The sequence below is a fragment of the Marmota marmota genome, unplaced genomic scaffold (genome assembly GCF_001458135.2).
Source record: "Marmota marmota marmota unplaced genomic scaffold, marMar, whole genome shotgun sequence".
Taxonomy (NCBI): Eukaryota; Metazoa; Chordata; class Mammalia; order Rodentia; family Sciuridae; genus Marmota; species Marmota marmota.
The window spans coordinates 50,981,053-50,987,660 of record NW_025999968.1 but is presented as its reverse complement, the minus strand read 5'-3'; positions in this window follow the sequence as shown (position 1 = coordinate 50,987,660).

Below are 6,608 nucleotides of genomic sequence, written 5' to 3'. Positions count from 1 at the left end.
AGGAGGGGGTTTCTAAATTAGGAGTTCCATTCCTGAAGGTCCTGACTATCAGTTTCCTGGCCTGGCAGCTTGGCCACGCTAACCACAAGTGCTAAGGCTGTGGTTTCACAAAGGCTCCTAGCATCCCATCCTGCAGGCGCTCCTATCAGGCCTGAATGAGTGGAGATTCTTCTAGCACTCGGAGCTGCTCATAGCTGCTAGCTGCTAGCTGTAAACTGAAAGTTATTCCAACACAAGGTAACTTCCTGGGTCACCTTCCCTCTGACACCTGCAGGGGAACCAGCATGGTGTCTGCTGGCCCCTGTGCTGTACCTGTGTGTGCCTCTGGTTAACTCCAACCTCTGCCTTCACCACCATGCGCTGCTCTCCCTGCATCTCCATCTCCTCTTCTCGTGGTTTCTTTCTCTGGGTCCAGATTTCATCATTGTGTAAGGACACCAGTCACCCTGACCTGTTGTGTTAAAGCAAGGCCTGCTTCAATGACCTCATGCAACTTGATTAAATCACTCACAGGACTGGGGCTTTAAGACTTCAACATAATCTTCTTGAAGAAAGACATAGTTCATCCCCAAACAGTCATCTATATTTTTTATTTAATATTATTTTATTTAAATCATATAATTAATAGTTGATAGGATAGAACCAAGGAATTCAGCATAAGATTTTTTTTATTTCAGTCTTAAAATTCCTTTCACAATTCTAATTATGCCTTCCTACAAGTGCAGGATATTTGGAAAGACAAAATGATGACTTTAATTCAGAATGGATTGTGTTTAAACTGACATTTCAAGGGTCATTTATACTTGTCTATTAGACAGCTTGTGATTTTAATTTGCATCTTCTCATAAATGTGTACCACCAAACTACCTCATCATCAAAAACAGAGGCATTATCCCAAGACAGCTTATTATTGATTTCAGAAAGCCAGTTTGTGGTTTTTATTATCTCTTCAAATTGACTATTTTCAAAACAAGTTTTTCTGCAAATATTCACTGCCATAGAGATTTCCAATTCTTTGAAGAATATATGCTTTCCTCCACGTCTTTTCTTTTCACCTCTTACATAAGCCTAATCATTCCAAAAACCTACTTCAAACTTTCTTCAAATGTCTTACTATACAAATGACAAAATAAATGTTTGGGTTCAATTCTATACTTTCTTCATTTCTAGAAGACTTTCTCAGTGTATCCTTTCGGTTTTCCAGAGGAAGCAATCATGTAAAACCCTGACTGGGCTTTTGAACAAGGTATTTTATTATACCTTCATAACTGAATGCCATCCTTAAGATTTGTAGAATATTTTTAGAAAATGGAAAGATGATTACAATGCTCTATTTAATCTATATTACTCCATAATCCTTCAAAAGAATTCAGGGAATTAAACCTAAGTTAAATGGTATTTTCAGAGATGGGAGTGGACGAGAGGAAATAAGATGTTTTCTATTAGAATAAAGCCTTGCCTCTGAACTCCGGAACAAGTTTGTTTAGCAGATTTCTTACAGGATATGAGTGGTGGATGAATGAGCTGTTGCAAAACCATCCTGCACTGTTTTTAATTAAAACACCAAAACTTATAGCTTCCATTGTATTTCTTATTGACAGTAATTCCATGAATTCTCTCACTATGATGATCAGATTTATCATTTTGTGTCTTAAGCTTGTAGATTTTCTAAATATTCACAGAAATGGAATTTTATAATTTTAGAAAAAAATTCTAATTATTTTATTTTTTACTTGAGAAATCTAGAGTATAAAAGAATAAATAATTTTTCAAGTGTTCCCTTCATTAAGGAAATTTAAATATGCCTGATGAATGCTAGTATAATTCATGGATCCTCTACTTTGTAAAGTGACTTTTCAGTAATTTGAATTGCGTTTCTTTACGCAACCCCTGTTGGTTGCATGCTTTTAAATTATTAGTTCACATTCTCAATTATTTTAGACAATTTTGTCAATATGTTTTAGAAACCAGTGACTGACCATGAAGGAAGAAGTAACATGGATTTTCAGCTGTGTTATTTTTGTGAGTAAATTCTATTATTTATTTATGATAAAAGGAAAATGATATGGATAATGAATGAGATTTAATAATACTTTTATCAAGATGGCATAATTAATGCTTAGGAATATGTTAGGTTATTTTATAGGAGAACTGCTTGATGTCTGGAAAGCTATTTATAAAACTTATAATTGTAGAAAGGAGTGCTTTGAAAATATAACCTCCATTTCTTATTATAGGTAAAGACCAGTTTTGAAGAGTATAAGCTAAGTAGAAAGGAAACTAACAGGCTGCCTCTAAAAGCAAGCTCATACCTCCTATCAAATAGGACAAAATGGTTTTATTGACTTGTTTCTTCAGTTTTTGCTTGGAAGGAGAACTTGACACATCTTTATGGATCCTTCTTCCCCCACCCCACCTCCCGTACTGGGGATTGAACTCAGAGGCACTCAACCAGGAAGCCACATTTCCAGCCTTATTTTATATTTTATTTACAGTTAGATCTCACTGAGTTGCTTAGTGCCTCACCCTTGGTGAGGCTGGATTGAACTTGGAATCCTCCTGTTTCAGCCTCCTGAGCCGCTGGAATTATAGACGGGCACAACCATGCCAGGTTTCATGGATTTTTTATACCCATTCTTAAATTAATATGAAATTCACTGTCTAGGTAGTTACAATGAATACCACCAAGTATATGAAACCCAAGCCTTCACTTCTGGCATCATGACCTACAATACAAATGACAAAGGAATTCTGTGTTGTGACTAGATTTGGATGTGACAACTTTCATAGTCCATAGTCTACAGTTTGGCTCTGCATATCCATCTGTAATTCATTTCCAGTGGTTGTTGTTAATTATTCCTATTTTGTACTGAATAACTGTTTTCATTATTTGATAATTAGATACCATACATGAACTTGACAAAGTAGACTACAGAGTGTGAGGTGAACTTAAGCCTGATAACTTGAAATTTTTCACAGCTACCTATTTATGAGAACTTATTTCTTAGTTGTGCTACATCCTGTCTTCACACATCATTTCCTGTGTGTTTATAAGTGATAAGACATAAATTAACAATTAATCACTGGGCTGAGTAAAGATTTGCATTTGAGTTTGGCGCTGCTACTCTTTACTCTGTAACCTTAAACTAGTTAGCCTCTGCAGGCTGTCACTTTTGCCTTTCCAATTATGTGTAGGGACTGTCTCAAAAGGGTTGATGTTCATGTGAATTTGGTTCCTTTTCATAGGTTAGGATGTTTGGATGACAGAATATACTAAGGACATAACAAAGACCGATCACTATGAGCTTGGTTTCCTTAATAAATAAGACTATTAATTTAATGAAAATAATTCTGAGGGGCTGTAGATAGAATTTGTGCTACCACATTTGTAGAGTAGAATTATTAAATGAAAATTTTCTAAAAACTAAAGGATAGGTAAATAAGTTTGGCATACATACCCACTGAAGAACTATTCCATCTTAAAGGAAGTCCTGTAAGTTGTAGCAACCTAGATAAACCTGGAGAACAGTATGTGAGAAGAAATAAACCAGACAAAGAAAGCAAGTAGCACTTGATCTTGCTGATCTTGGGGGTGGAATGCTTCAAATCAAAGAAGTAGAAAGTATATGGGTGGTTACATGTTGCTGGAAATGAGAAAATGTTGGTCCAAGCATATAACATTTTACTCAGAAGGAATAAGTTTAAGAGAGATGTGATACAGCATAATGACTGCAGTTAATCTATTTAGGAATTTTTACATTAATAAAAATTGTAAATATTCTCACTCCCTCCCCAGAAATATACATGATAACTCCATGAGGTACTGCATATGCTTATGAGCTTCACTTAGCCATTCCACAATGTGTACATTTGTTAAAACAACATATTTCAAGTGAAAAATATATATTTTATTTTCAATTAAAATAAAACATTTCTACTGAAGGAATGTGATATAATAAATGTGAGATTTCCAGTGAGTATTATGAATTTTGAGGTTGATATTAAAAAATCAGTTAAATGTCCAAAACAAAAAACGTGGGGGGGGGACAGAAAAGATACAGATGGTTTTAGGGAGCAGATGTGGATTTTAGAAATATCATTTATTTTTCATAAAACATATTAGTGTTCTGTGAGCCCTCATTCTCAGGAGAAGTGTGCTATTCTGTCCCCCTTATCTGGAAGAGCAGAGTTCTGAGACCACACATAAAGCAATATCACATTTTTCTTTAATTATGTGCACAATAGACCAGGACCCGGACTCCTATCTTGGAATCTAATGGGTGCCAGGGAGCACTCTGACAGCTCTGACAGTGGGAGTCAAGGAAAGGGAGGCTTTGTTGTCACCAGACAGTTATAGTGGAATTTTTAAGAGAAAAAAAAAGTATAATTTACAAAAAGCCACTTAATAGAACCAACATGGACAGACTTTTACTGCAGGCAGTAGTACTACTTGACATTCGAGGTTGTACTCTGAAGTCAGACTGCCAGTGATTCTGTAAATGCAAACTGATTTACATACTTCTGAATAAGTTTTCCCCGTAGGGAACTAAATAGATACATAGTTAGTGATTTAAAAGTTTTTTTTTCTGTAATAATATTTTGGTAGAATCTTTGGAATTACTTTCAGAGTTGAATCTATATTTTTTTAGTGAAGGTAATTTAATGTTTAAAAATATTTAAAATGTAATATAGATAGACAAATGTTCATTGGGGCTTTATTTGTTGCGGTAAAAGCTGAAGCACCCTAAATATCTTTTAGATCCTGGGTGGATATACAAACTATGCTACAGAGACACAATGGATTTCTACTCAACAATAAAAAGCAAAGAGCCATTGACATATATAATAAATTGCATGAATCTACAACATTATTCCAAATGAGAGGGTAGTTTCAAGGAATTATGATTTCAATCCTTTGGCATTCTCAGTAAGTCACACGATGGTGACAATATACAGATTTGTGTGTGACAGGGATAATGATCAAGTAGAGGGCGTACATATTCTCCCCTGAGGGAGATGCCACAAGATGCTATATAACCAATAGGTAGAATAAATTCAGCATTTTCACTGAATGTTCAAGTTGGAGTGTGGGCTAGTGTGGGAAGGTGAAGCTTCTAGATACCTGTTCATGTGTTGGGGGTTCTAGCTTCTCTTTTGAAGGACTGTATTGCTGACTTCTCTTCCAAGGACATCATGATGATCTCACATACAGAATCAGATAGAATCCATAGAAAAGCTTCAAACCCCCCACCATCTGATATTGGGGAACAGAAGATGAACAGGAGGCTTAACCTGTACAAAAATGTAGTGTGTGATCTGTACCCTGAGCACACTGATCTGTACCCTGAGCACCCTTGCAGGTGAGGAGAAAGGAGGCAACCACCAGAATCTTACCCCCATACACTTTCCTCCTCTCTTCTAGGTAAATGAGGAAGCCTTAGTCGGCTAAGGCCAGGGCTTCAAAAGCGCAGCTCAAGGACACTTTGTAATTAATCCCCACATCCAGAGGAATAGAATAGTATGAAGTGAAAACATGGAGGCTTCAGTATTGAATTTTATAGTGATATAAGAAAAATAAAACTCCCTACTCAAAATTCTATATCTAATAAAGATATCCATTTACAATGAAGAAGGACTAAACATATTCTAAAAATCAAGCAAAAGTAAAAACACAATTAATTGAGGAAATCATTACTAGAAAACCTACTCAGCAAACATTGTTAAAAGAATTTCTTTAAGCAGAAGGGAAATATGATTAGAAACTTGACATAATCAGATAATGTACACATGGAATAATTAAAAACAAGACATTATTTATAATTTATTTTCTGTAAAATACAATAGTTCAAAGCAATAATAATGGCACTGAATACTTATACCTCTGTAGAAATAAAATGAAATATTTTTGTGACTCATGACAATAACATCATGAGAAAGGACATAGAATTGGTAATGCTGTTTTAGGGAAATGGGAATATGTAGTGTGTGCAGCAGTATTTACCAGCTGGATATGAAATCAGATATCCAAACATGAATTACAGCAAAATCTAAGGTAACTATTAAAATATTTGAAAAAGTCTAAACTACAAATCAATAGAGGAGATAAAATGAGATAATAATAAACACTAAATTAAAACCCAAGCAAGCAGAATAAGAAGAAACTAGTAGCAAAGAAAAAAATTAAATCATTAGAAAACAGCAAGTTGATTATTGTAATCAAGAATCAGTTTAACTATGAATGGTCTAATTATTCTTATTTAGAATATAGAGATTGTCACATTAGACAGAAAAACAAGGCTATCTATATAGTTTGCAAAGAGTCCAATTTAACAAAAACAGGCAAGTTAAACATAAAAGGATGGAGAAAAACACAATGGATATCCCAAGCAAAAGAAAGCAATATTGGCCATATTAATTCTGGAAGAAAAGCAGAAATCATATCAAGGAAGATATTGGGGGACAAAGAGGAAAATTATATAATGATAATGGCTTATTTATCCCCCACATCTACAATATACACTTACTTCATTTCTCTTCCTTACATATGTGTGTGCCAAACAACACAGTTTCACAAGGCATGAAGCAAAATTTGACCCATCTAATTAGGC